We start from the raw sequence: 17820 nt of genomic DNA, 5'->3' as shown, positions 1-17820 counted from the left end.
TAATGAAGACAGCTTACAGTTTATGGATTTTTATTTGTTAGAAATAACAGTACTCTGTTGTAGTTAGTTAATGAAAACAGTTCAGTTTTAAACTATGTGGATTTTAATGTGTTATAAATGATAAGCATACTCCTGTTGTAATTGCTTAAGGAAGCCCTAAGTTAAAAATGTTTTAACCATTGAATTTTTTATGAATTTATTCTGTGTACTGAACTTGCACTGTAGTGCAGAAGTCAACAGAAATTGCAATGTTCTAAATCAATATATTTTAGAAAATTGCAATTTCTGTTGACTTTTGCACAACAGTGTAAGTGCCCCAGGCTGCAAATTGTTTTTATCAGGCCAAATAATCTGGACTACCCCTACTTTTGTGACCCCCACCCTACCCGAGACTTTTAGGCTGGCTACAGTCACCTAAAGTGGTGCAGCGGGGAAATGCTTGACTAACAAGCAGAAGGTTGCCGGTTAGAATCCCCACTGGTACTATATTGGGCAGCAGCGATAAAGGAAGATGCTGAAAGGCATCATTTCATACTGCGAGGGAGGAGGCAATGGTAAACCCCTTCTATATTCTAACAAAGGAAAACCACAGGGCTTTGTGGGTGGAAGGAGTCAAAATCGGCTTGATGGCACACTTTACCTTTACCTTACAGGCCTGACAGTATTTCAACCGTTAGTAAGTTTAGTGGCAATGATAACTCCAATAAACGGATTCTTTTTCCTGGTGCGATTAGCCAATAAAATCACTAGAAACGGAGATTAGTTCAAAGCTTTATTTTACTCTGCAGAGTAAAAGCAACCCTGAGGAATAGCTTCACAACAGGGCAGTCCTAAGGCATGGCTGCCCTAGACTTTTTTTTACAAAGATTGATACAATTCAAGCATGATCATTATTAACAACAAGCTAGCTAGGTAGTCCGGTAGTGCAATACCATATTAGGCTAATAAGATCACAACACTGCCATTGTTAAGGTTTTTCCTACATAGCCCCTAGTGGGCAGTTTCTTTAGCATCATTCCCGCTCCTGATCAGTAGACCAGAACAGAAAGGACATAGTGGTTGAATAATATGTTGCAAGTTCACAAGGCTAGAATGCAGAAAGGATGGGAACCAAAGCAACTAAGCAAATTCTTTCTGAATGGCATACAAGAAGGAATACAAAATGGAGACTATTGCTCAGTTCAGCTGGAATCCAAATGGCGTTACTATGGCTAAGCCACAGGTAACAGCAAGACTCAGGCTCTGAGAACACAACCCCTCTTCTGCCATTTCCTGTAGGCATGAGCTGAGAAACCATCGCCACTTGTTGTTCATAGAGAATTTAAAAGCACAGTGCCTCAGTGAATATGGAGAGGGCCTTTCCAGTGAAAGCAACAAAGTTAATTTATTTTACCAGTAGTATTTAAATATAATTTCCCTGCTGCTGAAAGAGGACATCTCGAGGTTTATATGCTGCTCCAGAGGCAGGACTATGCAAATTAACTTAGAAAGCTTAAATAGGCCTGGGATAATGCCACCTGATAGTCCTGCCTCTGCTCCAGAGACAGAGTTTTTTTGTCCTCGCTCCTAAAAGCCTTCTCTCTCATCTCCTATACCTAATCTTTCTCATTTCTTTCCAATTCTATTTTTTTATTTACAGTGATATTCTCCTTCCTTGCTTATCTTAAAAAGAGAAAGAAAAAGGCCTCTTCTGTTCTCTCTGTATTTCCCTCTATTCTGCTCTTCTTTCTTACCTCTTTGGAGTCAGCAGCCCAAATGCAGAGTGGTTCCAGGATCCAGAATGTCTTTGTTCCTAGGGGCAATCAAAGCAATGTTAGTTTTCCTCCAAGGAGGTCCCCCAGCAGTGTGCCGAATGCCACAAGGCCCCCATCGTCACCTGCTGCCCTAGCCTCCGGGCACACAGAGGACTTGGGGGAAGGGCTGTCCTGCCTCCCACCACCACTTTGAGAGGCTTGCCAGGCCCGGGGAGGTAAGAAGACAATTCAAACCCTCGCCAACCCAGCTGGGAAGTAGGGAAGCAGCATGTATTCTGTCAGGAATTCCATGGGATCCGAAGGCCTCCTAAGCCCCATCAGCCAGCCTGGGAACCATTTGCTCCAGCTGGAGGGCTTGATCAGGGCTGCGGAGGCTGCGGGGAGTCCTCGCTCGCCATTAGAGAAACGCAGGCCTCTGCAGCAAGCAAGAAGGACGACATGTGGACCCTGCCACCTCCATAAGGTTGCAGAGGCTGCTCTGACCAGGCCAGAAAAGGGTGTGAAGACTGAGTGGGAAGATCAGATGGTGCAAGGGTAGGGCCACGAATGCCTTCTTCAGAAGGTGAGTCACAACCAGACAACCAAGTGCCAAATAGGCCAGCCCCAACGGATTCCCCCTGTACCTGTTGATCTTACTAGGTATGCCCTCCTCACTGCTCTTCCTACAGGTGCTTTAGAAACCATACCACCAGCATGGCAGACCTGTTTTAAAGATCTGCTGGATAAATCTTTCCAACAGTCCAGGTCACCGAAGGGGGCAAGGTGTAAAAGGTGAAGGGGGGACCTATCATCCTTGTCCTCAGAAAGCCAGAATCCCAGAAAATTTAAAAGAAAGGCAAGGGTAAGGGGAAATCCTCAAAAAATAGGCGTGCTTCCGCTCATTTCTCTGAGATTTCAAGATATGAATAACCTGATGGCTAATGGTGGCAACACTCTCCTTGAGCAAGTGTCACAAGCCCTGGATATGGTGCCACAAGACCTGGACAATGTTGAGATGGTCCTTTCTCCAGAGCAACCACTCCCAGAGGACCCCACCATCCCAGGGGACCAGGACCTCGGAGAGGACACTAAAGAGCAAAGAGATGGTCAGTCGGCCAACTTACTAAATCATTAATCCTGGACAGGTTAATCCTACCCCAGGAATGCATTCAGAAGATCCTGGCCACAATTAATTTGATCTCCCCAGGCAACAGGGTACTGCTCTTAACTCTAGTTTGCCTATTGAGGCTAATGGTGGCAACTTTGGAGGTGGTAGACTGGGCCAGGTTCCACCTATGCCTGCTCCAGTGGTTCTTACTCCCTTATCAGAATGTGATAGCACTAAAGTCTCAAATGGGTGTATTAGTATCTCTCAATCTCAGTCAGTCCCTGAATTGTTAGACAACTCAAAACAATGGTTCCCAAGGAATACAATTTTTAGACCCACCCAGAATAGTCATAACAGCAGCTGCCAGCCTTGGGGGCTGGGAAGCCCACTGTCTCCATCATTCAGCCCAGGGGAAACGGTCCCCACAGGAAAGGGACCACAGCAAAAGTTGGCTGGAGCTGAGCGCCATCTGCCTGGCATTGATGGCTTTTCAACACCTGTTGAAGGGCAAACATGTTCTGGTCCACACGAACATCACAGTGAAAGTGCAAATTACTTGCCAATGAGGAACCAGGTCCCGCTCCTACACCAGGAAGTGATACTTCTCCAGTGGGTGGAAACACATCTCGCATCCCTGTGGGCACACCATGTGAACAGCATTCTAAACTCCAAAGCAGATTGGCTCAGCTGGACACGTTCACTCAGCAAAATGGAGTCTCAACTGTCAGGTATTCAACCTGATCACAGTGCATTTTGGATGCCCACAAGTTGACTTTTTCATGGCACCCAACAATGGCAAGCTTCCACGATTCTTCGCCCACTTCCCATGTGAGGGAGCAGAAACTGAAAGGAACAGACTAAAACAGCACAGATACTCTAACAACACCATATTGGCATCTAGGAAAGGTTCCACAAATAGGTTATATCAGTTCACCTGGCGGGCATTTTTGAACTGGTGTTCCAGGCAACACAGAAATAGGGATACAGACTAACTCAAGGACCTTCTTAACTTCTTACAGGAAGGTTTGGATAAAGGTCTAAAAGTGAACATGCTAAAGCAACAAGCAGCAACACTTTCAGGACAGTTGTCCTCTTAACATCCATTAACAGTGCCTCATACAGTCTCACCTCAAACACTTCTTCAGAGGAGTTATGCTGCTTTCACCTCCTGCTGTACACCAACATGGAATCTCCACACCATTCTCCAGCCACTACAAAGCCCCCCATTCAAACCTATCAGATTGATTCCACTCTGCCTTCTGTTCTATCAACTGGCATTCCTAGTAGCTGTCACTTCAGCCAGAAGAGTACCAGAACTTCAGGCCCTAGCCTTCAACAAACACACATGCAACAAACACCCAGCCTTCAACAAACACATACATTTTCACCGGACTCAAACTGATCTCAATTTCATCATTCATCCTTGAAGTGCCATCAGTTTTTCACAGATTCCAGGATGTTCTCCTGCCTTCTTTCTGCCCCAGATCTTCATATCTGTCAGAGTGGACATGGTACAAGCTAGATGTCTGGCGATGCTTAAAGACCTATGTAGTGATCAGCCTCCCCTACCTCTAAAGAGTTAACAAGAAGTGAAACCCTTGTCTTGACTGACAGGCTGGTGAACTCCAGGGCTCAGCCAATCAGCACACCAGGTGGGTGGGACCTAGAGAGCTGTTGCCAGGAAGAAGGGAGTTCTTTGTTAGAAGAAGTTAGGCTGGAGAACATGTGGCCATGGAGGTTGGCTGCGGGAGAAGAACTGTAAAGCCTGGGAAGACAGGATTACAGGAGTCTTGAAGTCTCATCAGGAGTTTGGTGAGTTCAAGGAAAAGGGAAGTTTAGCAAAGGGAAAAGTTTGTTTAGTCAGACTTTACGTTAGGGATGTTATATTTCTTTGGTGTGTGTGCTCTGCATATTCTGGATACTGTAAACTATAATAGTTTACCTGCAACATAATTGAAATAAGAAAAATTAGACTAAACTCAATACACCTAGCATGTTGCAAAAGCCTTTGTAAACATCTAAGCGTGCATTGACAACCTATTTTTGTAATCCTACTAAGTATTCTTAACAGTATCTAAAAGCTGAGAATGCTTCAGAGGAAAGCATTCTGTAGTAAGGGAATAAAACTGTTTTTTTTTTAGTTCATTTCTTTTTACAAAGCCTCTCCATGTTGGTTTTTAACTCAGGAAAAGGGGGGCTGAAGGGGGATTCTCTGGTGCAAATGCATCCTCAAACGTTCAGCAGCTATCGGTTTTCTCATCACGTGTAGGCTTGCACATAGAAGATTTTTGTACTTGTCCAAGAACCAAATTAAGAGAGCCCCCACCCCAGTTATACCACCTCAAGCCCAGAGAGTTTCTGTAGACAAAGAGAGTGGTGGTGGTGACAGCATTTTGAACCTTCCGATAATACAGAATAGTTTTAGGAAAAGCCTAGCCAGGCAGCTCAGCAGGCATGATTTAGCATTTCTTTCCCTCATGTGAGCTTCTGGGACAAAGGTTTTTATCCACTACATAATACGCAGCGGTTGGGACTGAACAACCACCCGAGTGCCTCAGAGATAAGTCCCCCCCGCCACCTGTCTTTTGCTCTCATAGTGAGAGAACAGAGAGATGGTTGTTTGTTTGGTTTTGATCCCAAACAGGTATACAGATCAGGAAGCCTAATTTTCTTTAGCTGTGAACAAAAAGGGATTGCAAGCACACACACAGAGTTAATTTCTAGTTGTTGGGATCGATGGCTAGCTAGGCAAGAATAGAGAGCGGAGAGGGTCCACTACATGTTTTTGTGGTCTGGCAGGAAAACTATGTGCCAACCCTGCAAAAAAAGGCCACAACAACAAAGATGTCTCAAGCAGGGGGGAAAGGGGAAGCTGCCCAGGCAGACCCGCCAGTTGGAAGGGCAGAGGTAAACCCCCGGGAATTAGCTTCCTGGCAGATTAAGCTGGAATTGAAAAGGCTGGGAAAAGAGGAGAAAGACAGACAGCAAGCAGTGGAAATTAAAAAAACTGGAAGAGGAGGAGCGAGAAAAAGAGTGTGAATTCCAAAGGGCTGAGAGAGCGAGCACTGGAAGCCTGAAAGCTGGAGAGGGCTGAGAGAAAGAGAGAGGAGGATTCCAGGAGTCCTACCAAGGTGAGCCCAGGGGATGCAAGTCACACTTTGCCTGCTACAGCACAAGGGAGCTGACGGACTGAGCAGGCCAGCCCCAGAGGTTTTAAGTGTGGATAAGTGGACACTTCAAGATGGACTGCCCCAAGGCTAAAGCCCTACAGAACATAGTTCACGATAGGAGTCCAGAGGTGGCAGCTGTCCATAAGGGGCCACCTCCTTGTTTTGATGTGGAGACTATTCCATTCAAGAGGCAAGAGGGTGTTTGGGTTAATGGCCAGCTAGTCACAGCCTGGAGGGACACTGGGGCTATGATCTCAGCCATACACCCCTTGATTGTCAAGGCCCAGCAGCTTTCCGAGGCCTCATGGGTCCAGGCTATCTTCACCAAAGGCCGGGCAGAAATGCCCCTGGTGAAGCTACCTGTCCGGTGGGCCAGCTAGGATGGAGAATGGGAGTTTGCAGTGATGGAAGACCATCCCTGTGTCATGTTGATTGGAGAAGATTTAGCTGGTCACGTTGGTGAGACTCTCCATCCAGGAGAGAAGGATCCAGTGAAGGTGGAGTGAGAGAGGCTGATCCAAGGTACCTGGTCCCAGCCAGCACCACCTGTGCAGACTGGAGGCACACCTGCAGACAGCACCATTTGCAGGGAGAGGCCAGACTCCAGTCTGAGTGCTGAGAGGCCCATTGAGGGAGAAGTCCAGCTACACCCAGGACCAGAGGCGGAAGCCCCCACCCCAGAGCATGTGTGGCAGGCAAGTGATCAGGAGAAAGGCGCTGCAGAGGAGAAGGTGGAGACAGCAGAGATGCCATGTAGAACTGTCAGCAGCAAGGCCATGGAGTTCCGGACAGAGCAGGAGGCAGACCCAAGTTTGGCGCACCTCGGGTGGAGGTGAGCCCCACCTCCCAGCAAAATGCTGAGCTCCTGTATCCTCATCCAGAATGGGTTGCTATATCGTGAGTATATCCATAAAATTACAGTGAGGGGTGCAAACCCCAGAGGCAACTTATAGTGCCTAAGACACACTGGTTGCGCATCTTAAGAGTGGCGCAGGCCCACCCAAATGGACACATTGTGGTGGGGAAAACCAAGAAGAGAGTAAGGAAAAACTTTTATCCGGCTGGATTTAACCAAGACATGACTGAGTATGTTAAGTCATGTGATGTTTGCCAGTGGGTGGGGAAGAGTCAGGAAAAGGGGCAGACACCTGTACAATCATTGTCTGGCCTCGGCACACCATTTCACAGAATGGCAATAGATATCCTGGGACCTATCCAACTCAAGGCCTCTAGGGGAAAATAGTACATACTGATTTTAGTGGACTGTGCCACTAGGTGGCCAGAGGTGATTGCCCTGAACCAGAAAGAGGAAAAGACAGTAAGTCTGGCTCTGCTGGACATTTTTGCCAGGACTGGTTGGCTGGGGCAAGTCCTGACTGATGCAGGTGCCAGGTTCATACATGAGGTGATAAAGACGCATTGGAGCACCAATGGTGTGGAGCTTCTTGACCTGGTGTCTGGCCAGCACCTGACAAGTGGATCAGTGAGAGAGGTCAAAGGGACTTTGGGGGCCACAGTCTAGAAGTTCATTAAGCAACGTTCCAAGGGACTTGAGGCTGCCACAGCTGTTGGATGCCTACAGAGCTGTGTCACACTCAAGCCTAGGATATTCTCCTTTTGAGCTAGTCCATGGGAGAGATGTCAGAGGGACTTTGGGACTGATGCAATGTCAGTGGGAGGGGAAGGAAACCCCCCAGGGAGAAAATGTATTGGACTTTGGGGGCAAATTCCAAGACACACTGACAGAGACCCTAAAGCGGATTAATGCCTTTGCCCCAGAGCAAGATCACGTGAGGGAAAGAAATGTCGAATCATCTCTCCTGAGCTGCCTAGCTCGGCTTCTCCTAAAACTATTCTGTATTATCGTAAGGTTCACAATGCTGCTGCCACTACCACCCCTTTTGTCTACAGAAACTATCTGGGTTTAGGGTGGGATAACCCAGAAAGAAAGAAAATCTCTCCTAATTTGGCTCTTGGTAAGTACACAATTCTTCTATGTGCAAGCCTACACGTGGTGAGAAAACTGATAGCTGCTGAACGTTTGAGGACATGTTTGCACCAGAGAATCCTCCTTCACCCCCCCCCCTTTTCCTGAGTTAAAAACCGATTCAGAGATGCTTGTAAAAAGAAAAGAACTTTTAAAAACCCAGTTTTATTCAATTATTACAGACTGCTTTCCTCTGAGGTGTTTTCAGCCTTTAGATACTGTTAAGAATACTTAGTAGGATTACAAATATAGGTTGTCAATGCACGCTTAAATGTTTATAGAGTCTTTTGCAACACCCTAAGTAGGATAGGCATACACTATTGTTTTTTATTTTAATTATGTCACAGGTAAATAATAATAGAACAGTAGGAGCCACTTAATGGCACAGTGGGGAAATGCTTGATGAACAAGCAGAAGATTGAATCCCTCTTGGTACTATATTGGGCAGCAGCGATATAGGAAGATGCTGAAAAGCATACTCTCATACTGCACGGGAGGAGGCAATGGTAAACCCCTCCTGTATTCTACCAAAAGAAAACCACAGGGCTCTGTGGGCGACAGGAGTCAAAATCAACTTGACAGCACACTTTACCTTATCAGGAATATGCAAAAGCACAAACCTCAAAGAAATATAACATCTGTAATGTAAAGTCTGACTAAACAATCTTTTTCCTATGCTAAACTTCCCTTTTCCTTGAACTCACCAAACTCCTGATGAGACTTCAAGCCTCCTGTCTTCCTAGGCTTTATAGTTCTCCTCCTGCAGCCATCCTCCATGGCCACATGTTCTCCTGTGCACCTCTAGCCTAGCTTCTTCTAACAAACAACTCCCTTCTTCCTGGTAACAGCTCTCTAGGTCCCACCCGCCTGTTGTGCTGACTGGCTGAGCCCTGGAGTTCACCAGCCTGTCAGTCAAGACAGGGCTCATCTCCTGTTAACTCTTTAGAGGGAGGGGAGGCTGATCACTCCATACCCTATCCCTTGCACAGCACAATCAGTGGGAGGCCCAAACAGAGCCAAAGGCCTGGCCTGGTCTACATGCCAGGGAGCATGCATTTGATCCAGGAGAACAGGTGCCAGTCTTCAGGCCAGCTGGGACCAATAAACCCAATGTGGCAATGTGGTGGAGGGAGTTTCAAACTGCTTTTGAGGCATCAAAACCCCATCCTCCAAGCCCCAGACTTGAAAAAGAAAAGAAAAGAAAGAACTGTCACTCTGACCACTGATGCTTCTGAGGGGGCCTTAGGGCAGAGATGATGCTATTGGGTCCAGACTAGGCTCCTCATATGGGTGTGGTCTTTAACCAGAAGCAGTCAGTGGGGGAGAACCGCTGGCTACAGGGGGCTCATCACAAGAAGATTGTGACAGGTGCCTTGTCACAGGGACCCTTTGAAGACTTCACTGGCCACTAAAGGAACCTTGGGGAGGGTGGAGGCAACAGAACAAGAGATTCAGGTGTTATTTTGACATGTTATTGTTTATTACTGTTTTGTATGTATAGAAATTAAGTTAGGAAATTAAACTTTGTGTTCCCAACCCTTTTGAGACAGGAACTGTCAACTCCCACTTCCAGCCGCCTGTCTCAATTTGAGGAGGGTGTAGTGATCAGCCTTCCCTCTCTAAAGAGTTAACAGTAAGTGAATGCTTGTCTTGACTGACAGGCTGATGAACTCCAGGGCTCAGTCAATCAGCACACCAGGTGGGTGGGTCGTAGAGAGCTGTTGCCAGGATGGAGTTCTTTGTTAAAAGAAGCTAGGCTGGAGGTGTGCAGGAGGAGAACTGTAAAGCCTGGGAAGACAGGATTACAGAAGGCTTAAAGTCTCATCATATCCCAGGCATATGACATGTTTAAAATACCGAGAGCAGCAGCCTCTGCAAATGCTCTCCTGTCCAAGTTATTCAAAACAGCGACCTGGTCTGCTCTCTCTATCTTCACAAGGCATTATGAGATAGACACTTGATGCTGTGCCAAAGCTGCATTCAGGAGAAAAGTGCTACAGCAGGTACTCTCTGAACAGCAGTCCCAGATGCTTCCCACCCAGGCTCATCAGCTGTGGCAGGTCCCATGAGATGTCCTCTCTCAGCAGCAGGGAACGGAGCTTTGGTTACTTACTGCAAAGCCTTCTTCCTGCTGCTGGATAGGAGGACATCTCAGCCCACTCACTTGGGCTGTCCATGTCTTATTGCTGGGACTGGCTTTTTCCTCTATCTGCTGTTTCTTAAATTTGTCGCCAAATTGGTATTTTCTGTTCTCTCAAGTTCGCTTTTCAGAACTGAGTAGGGTTATCCTTCCTAGGCCTATTTAAGCTTTCAAAGTAATTTGCATTGTCCTCATATCCAGCAACAGGAAGAAGCCTTTCATGGTAAGTAACCAATGCTCTGATCTCTAAACAAATGGCTGAGATCCACACAGAAGATAGTAGAAATTATTTGTGTCATACACAGATACACTCAGTGTAACATTAGCAGGTAGGATGTTAGACTCTGCATTTGAACATCACAGAGGAGATGGTAAACCATTTCACAGCAAATCTGCAGCATTGTTTGTTGCGATCCTAGGGAAGTAAAAATATTATAAATCCTGTGGTTGCAACCTCTGATGATGTAAGAATGGCATATCTCAGAAAGGATATTGGAGAAGGAAAGTGTGATCAGTACCCCAGAGGCTTAATCTTGCCTAACCACAATTCTGCCTGGTTTTAGTGGCAAAAGACCCTCACATGTGTAGATCAGTGATAAGGTTTAGTCTGTCAGGAAACAGCTTTCTCTGACATTTTTGGTTTCTTATGGTAAAAGGGAGAAAGACCTGGAGAAAACTCAAGAAGCTGCAGAAGGCCTGTGAGATGTTTGTAGAACCCCGGAACTGGAGCAGGAGAGCAGTGGCAGCAAATTACTGAGAGTGCAATCTGAGCCCCTTTTCATGGGATTTCTGGGAAAGTCTGGGTACTGTAGGGCATTACACCATGGTTTTGCAATTCTGCACAAGCCATACAACCTGGCAACACTGATAAACCATGGGCAGGGTGGGAGTGATGCTGAAAGCAATCCTTGCCCAGGGCACTGCTTATTCCTGGGCTGGCCCAGACTCTTGGTAGGATTGCATATGCAGTTTGTCTACACTTGTGCGTTTGTGAATACACCAAATATTACAAACACACCATAAGCCTCTGATGCTCTTTCAGTCTGTCCCCCCACCGAAGCCAAACCAGAGTAGTGCTAGCCTCCCCACTCAGAAATGGGGAGCATGTAACAATTCTGGCATGCAAGTCTTCCACCCCGACTGTGTGCACTGTTAATGTGTATGAAAAGGTAGCTAAATCTCTTTTGGGCGATCTTGTATTTAGTCACAGTTGCTTTTTGACCAGATTGTAAATTTGTAAATACTATGAATACAGAAGTCTCCAAAACAAAGCATTTGGATTGCTGCCAAAGCTATCATGAGTCATCAGCTAAAAACCAGGAAACGAAACCCCAGTTACTGAAGAGCACACACCTTCTTTGAATCACACATTAACTTGTGAGTCAAGAGAGCTCCACTGCCCAAGGACAGGCCAATGAAAGGACAACAAATGAAACATGATGGACAGCATGGCACAGATATCTACTTCATGAGGGCTCTGTAGGTGGGAGTTTCATCTTCCTATGAAGTAGCATTCAGCCTGCTCTGTAGAGTTACACTCCCCCTTAAAAACCAGGTTTACAGCTTGGAGGTGCTTAGATCCAGCCTTAGTGTAAATGCCCACGTAGCATCTGTGGCACAAAGTGCCTTTCAAGAGCTTGTATGGAAGCGGTAACCCTTTCTAGACAGAGAGAGTGTGGCCACAGTTACCCATGCCTTGGTAACGTCTTGACTAGATTGCAGCAATGCTTTGTTCATAGGGCTGCTTTTGAAGACTATTCAGAAGCTTCAAGAAAAAAATTGGGGGAACACGGATAATGGATGCAAAAACAATATCACAAAACCCATGAACAAAGACAAAGGCAATGAATACAGAGGCACACCGCAGGTTGAAGCCAAATTACACATATAATAACAAATTCCCACAGGCACCCATATTATAACAGCTAATGAATACAGTGATAAGGGCTACAACAAGCCCCACACAATAAAAGATGACGACAGTCACTGGAATGCTGGTCGTTGATAATGAAGTAAGTGGTGCTGCTGTGCCGGAAATCAATCCTCAAAAATGCAAAGTGCTGCACTCTGCACAAAAACGTTGACCTGAGAGGCTAGGCACAGAAATCCCGAGAGTAGAAACTGGAATCTTTCTTGACAGACTTCCTAGGTTGTGGTCTGTTTATCTTCATCAGAAGTATAACAGTCTGTGCATCAATAATCATAATAATCAAGCCCCAATCATACAAAATGCATAGTGAAAACATATTATGAATGCAAACAAACCAACCTTAAATCAGGAAAAGCCTTGTCACTAAAAGTAATTTGGCTTCAACCTGCGGTGTGCCTCTGTATTCATTGCCTTTGTCTTTGTTCATGGGTTTTGTGATATTGTTTTTGTATTCAGAAGCTTCAGCAATCAGGCAACATTTTTGGCCTGTGCTACAGCTCCACTGGCTGTCAACCTGTTTCTGCCTGGGCCCAGTTCAAAGTGCTGATCAAACCTTTAAAGTCCTACAAAGCTTGGTACTGAGATATCTAAACAGCCACCTGCTCCTGTAGGACTCTTCTGGGATGCTGAGATCTGGGGAGGTCCTTCTCGGTGTTCCAGGGTTGAGGATGAGGACAGCTAAGAATAGGCCCTGTTTTGTGGCAGCTCCCTGTCTGCTTGGCATCAGCTCTGTCTGTTTACCTGAAACTTTTCCCTGTGTAGGAGATCCTCACGAAGGGTAGTGAACTGAGCATGCTCAAAACAGAACTGGACCATGTGACTTGGTTGTAGGCATAGGCGCCTCCCAGCCCCAGTTCTGTCTCACTCGGGATAGGACGGTCTGAGGGATAGCTCTTTCAGATAAGCGTTTTTTCCCACTGTTTCTCCCTAGTTTCTACTATTCTTGGAGCTATACTGACTTTATTGACTTATTTCCTCCTCCATTGGCACTCTAGCCTGTTTCCTCCTCCCCTCTACTAATGTGTGCAAGAGTGGGAGGAGAGCTGCGCTATTTTTGGACTAGATAAAACGCTACCTCCAAATTAATCTTTTTCATTTAGATTCGGCTCGATTGGCAAGTCTCCAAATTGTTTCTTTTTATTTCACCCTTAACCACTCCAATGGAGTTAGCCCACACTGAGGAGCTCTTGCAGGGCTCATTGTCTGAAGCCTCACAGCTGCTGCAGCACCTAGGCAACGTGCGTGCGGCTTCCAGCATTGCCGCAGCTCAGCCCGGCATGGGCGTTTCAGCTCTTCCCTAGACCGCAGCGGCGGCACAGGCAATAGGGACAGGGACCCATTGCTAACTCTGCCAGACTTTTCTCCTCAGCAGACTTTGAGGTCCTATTATCCAAGGCAAAGCGCACAATCAATGATGTCTCACCTACAGAGGCCATGGAACCTTCTTCAATCCTCGATCAGCAGGTTTCTCCCGCCTTGGAACCAGGACGTCCACGATTCCCTTCCCCACTCTGTTTCGTAGGGTGATGTGTGCCGAATGGCAACACCTGGCCTCAGCCAAACCCATAGGTAACATTCCTAAGAAACATTATGTGTTACTTGAGGTTTCAAAACTCCTGGCCATGCCTAAAGTTCACACACACACACACACACACACACACACACACACACACACACACACACACACCCTGCTGTGGCCCAACTGGTGTCTGGGGCTATCATGCATTCCGAGGGACAAGAGCAACTTAAGTCCCAAGAGGACAGACACTGACACACTACTCAGAAAAGTCCATGACGCCTCAGCCACATCCATTAAGATTTCAACAACTAACTATTTTTGCCAGGGCATCTCTGCTGTGGGCCAAGGAACTGGTCAAGATGGTTTCTCCTGAGTTACCAAAGTTATGCCAGGGCATTAACAAAATGGCCAAGGCTGCTGCTCTAATGGCAGACTCGAGTTTGGATGCTATCCAACACTCCTCTCAGGCCATGGTGGCAAGCGTGGCTGTCCGCAGGTCACTTTGGCTTAAGACCTGGAACATGGATGATAAATACAAGTGAGCCTTAACCTCTACTCCATTTGCAGGCTCCGACCCTTTTGGCTCTGCTCTGGACCCCGTTCTGGTCAAGACGCGGAATAAAAAGACCATGCCATCCTCCCGTAGGGAACCTGGTGGATTTTTTCATGGCTCATCCTGTTCCTTTCACCCTTACAGACAAAACTTCAGCCAGCATTACTCCTCCAAGGACTCGCGAGCTGTGACCTTCAGAGGCTCCGGCAGACCACAGTGGCGACAGCGATTCCAGGGCAACACTTGAGGTATTGCCCATAGGCTCTTCAACCCTCCCAACACAGAGAGGAAACAAAGATGCCACCCCAGTGGGTGGCAGGCTGGTGGATTTCTGCGCTACCTGGATGACCACAGCCTCCGATGCTTGGGTGCTAGATACAGTGTCCAATGGCTACGCCATAGACCTCACTTTTATTCTCCCACACCGCTTCATCCCCACACCAAGATCGTCCAATCTGGTCAAACATCACCAGATGCTTCAGGCAGTACATCACCTGCTCCAGATGTGGGCAATCGAGTGCGTCCCATCAGATCAAAGATTCCAAGGCACATACTCCATACTTTTCCTTGTTCCAAAAAAGGACGGATCCTTGAGGGCCATCCTCAACCTGAAGGCCTTCAGTCGCTTCGTTCGGAAAAAGAAGTTCCGTATGGAGTCGCTCCATACCATAAAGGAGACAGTTTGGCCAGGGGACTATCTGGCATTGCTGGACCTCACTGAGGCCTACTTACATATCTCCATCAGAGACGAATCCCGCAGGCACCTGCGCTTTGCCTACAACAGGAGCCACTTTCAATATCGTGCCCTGCCTTTTGACTTGTTCTCCACTCCACGGGTGTTTACGAAAATAATGGCCTCCCTAATATTGCACCTATATTTCCAAGAGGTGCATATCCATTCTTATATGGATGACTTGCTCATAAGAGCGCACTCGAAGGAGCAGGCCATCAGAGATGTCCAGACCTCACTGACGGCCCTGAGAGACCATGGATTCATAGTCAATATGGAGAAGAGCCATCTCACCCCATCGCAACAGCTGGTACATCTGGGGGCACTGTTCGACATGGCACGAGGTGTGAGTCGTCTACCACAGGACCGACAGGACAAGCTCATGAAGCAAATACGTCCACTCCTCCACAAACGTGCAGAGGACGTCATGACCCTGGCACAAGCCCTGGGGTCGATGATAGCCTGCCTAGAGTGCACTCCCTGGGCCAGATGGCACTCTCGACCTCTTCAGTGGTTACTCCTCCCCCGGCAAGACGACATCATGGCAGTCACCAAGACAACCATCTCGATCCCATAGGAAGTCAAGCAGTCGCTTCACTGGTGGTTGTTGCCGACGCTTCTCCAAGGGCATCAATTGATGGAACCATGACACGTGGTGACAAGACGCCAGCCTCTCCAGTTAGTTGGGCCACTGCCAGGACCAGGTGGCACAGGGGTCCTGGTCAGTGGAGGAATCCAAACGCCCGATAAACTGGCTGGAGCTCAGGGCCGCTCAACTAGCACTCCTCCATTTTCAGGATCTCCTTCAGCGTCAACACATCCTCCTCAAGACGGACAACTTGATGGTCAGAGCCCCCGACAACTGGCAGGGTGGCACGAAATCCAGTATGCTGATGCAGGAATCTGATCTCCACTGGGCGGAGAGCAACGTGCTATCCATCGTTGCTGAACACCTGAAAGGGGAGGAGAACGATCTGGCAGACTGCCTAAGTAAAAAGCCCTCGATCCAGGAGAATGGTCCCTTCACCTGGAAATCTTCACACAGCTCATGAGGGTTCTGGGGTGCCCCCAGGTGGACCTGTTTGCATCGCCACAGAACCACCAGCTACCTCGCTTCTTCTGCAGGTACCATTCTCCCTAGCAGAAGCGACGGACACCCTTCACACTCCATGGCCGGATGCTCTGCTATACGCCTTCTCCCCCACTCCCATCATCATGAAGGTCCTCAAAATGGTGATATTGGAGAAAGCGGAGCTAATCCTGGTGGTTCCCCAATCTCCTTGACCTGGCAGTCAAGTTTCCGTAGCATCTTCCATTGTGTCAGGACCTCCTCCACCAGGGCCCACTGCTCCACCCCGACACCCAGTGGCTACAGCTTTCCTCATAGAGATTGAGCGCGTGAAGCTAGCGGCCAAGGGATACTCACAACAGGTCCAGAACACTATCCTGGCATCAAGGCACCAGTCAACACATAGGATATACTAGGCCACGTGGTCTGCCTTCCTGCGATGGGTTCATGCAGGTGTTCCGGAGGTTCTCGCCTTCCTGTAGGCTGGACCAGACCTTCGCCTTTGACCTAGCACCCTGAGACGCAAGGCATCCGCGTTGGTATTGTTCCTACATATTTCCGCCACTACCTTGTATCAACAGACTCTACATCCACACATCTTCAGATTTCTTCGAGGAGCAGCCAACCTGGCACCACCTCCCATAAGGCAGCTTCCATCATGGAACCTCAACCAAGTCCTGAATGCACTCACGAAGGCACCATTCAAACCCATCGCTAGCATTTCTCTCAAGCTGTTGTCCTACGAGGTTCTTTTCTTGGTAGTGATCACCTCGGCCTTGAGGATGTCTGAACTAGGCATCCTTTTGGCTAGGAAGGAATTCTGTACCTTTCAATCAGATGCAGTGAACCTCCTCTTAGATCCAACCTTCCTCCCTAAAGTTAATTCCCTGTTTCATAGATTCCAAGTTATCGTTCTTCCCCTCTGGTTCATCCAAAAGAGAAATTGTGGCATAAACCTGATGTCCGCAGGGCCCTGCAAACCTATATCCGTCAAACCAGGGACATCCGCAAATCTGACGCCCTCTTTGTCTCCTTCTATCCCCTTTCCTTGGGGAACAAGGTCTCTAAGCCATTCTGGTGTGATGGATCAGGTCCTGCATCCTGCTGGCATACTTGGCCCTCAACCTTCACCCCCCCGGTGGGCGTGACAGCTCACTCGACCAGGAGCGTGGCTGTGTCAGTGGCCTTCTCAGCTCACACCCCGCTGTCAGAAGTCTGTAGGGCAGCCACTTGGACCTCCACCACTCCGTTTATTAGGCACTATAAAGTCTCCGACTTTTCAGAGGCCCAGGTGTTTGGGCACTTGGTGCTGCAGCAAGTTCTATAATACATCCTACCCTGCCCAGGGATTAGTGTCTTCAAGCTTGGGCACGTTCCTTCCTGAGGATCTCCTACACAGGGGGAAAAGGAACATTGGCCTTACTGTGAAGGGTTCTTTTTCTCTGTAGCAGGAGATCCTCAGTCCCTCCCAGATGTAATTTTCAGGGGGTAGGGACACAGGTATTGCCGGTCTGGCCTGCTTCACAGGAAAAATGGCTGGGGACAGAGACAGCTCTCAGGGTTATAGTGGCTAGGCTGTCCTCAGACTTTTTCTATGTTACTTTCTAACTATTTTCCTGATAATTTCCTGTCCTATTATCCTATGCAATTTTTCCATCACACAACTACAGAGTTCTCCCCACTCAACTTTTCACACCTTGCTCAACAGTCCTGGAACTGGGGCTGGAAGGTGGCTACACCTACAAACAAGTCACATGGTCCAGTTCTGTCTTGAGCATGCTCAGTTCACTACCCTTCCTGAGGATCTCCTACTACAAGGAAAAAGAACCCTTCATGGTAAGGCCAATGTTCCTTTTTCATTGTATGGCAATTAAAATTTAT

Source organism: Hemicordylus capensis, chromosome 3, assembly GCF_027244095.1.
Source record: "Hemicordylus capensis ecotype Gifberg chromosome 3, rHemCap1.1.pri, whole genome shotgun sequence".
NCBI classification, from domain to species: Eukaryota; Metazoa; Chordata; class Lepidosauria; order Squamata; family Cordylidae; genus Hemicordylus; species Hemicordylus capensis.
This window is presented reverse-complemented; position numbering follows the sequence as displayed.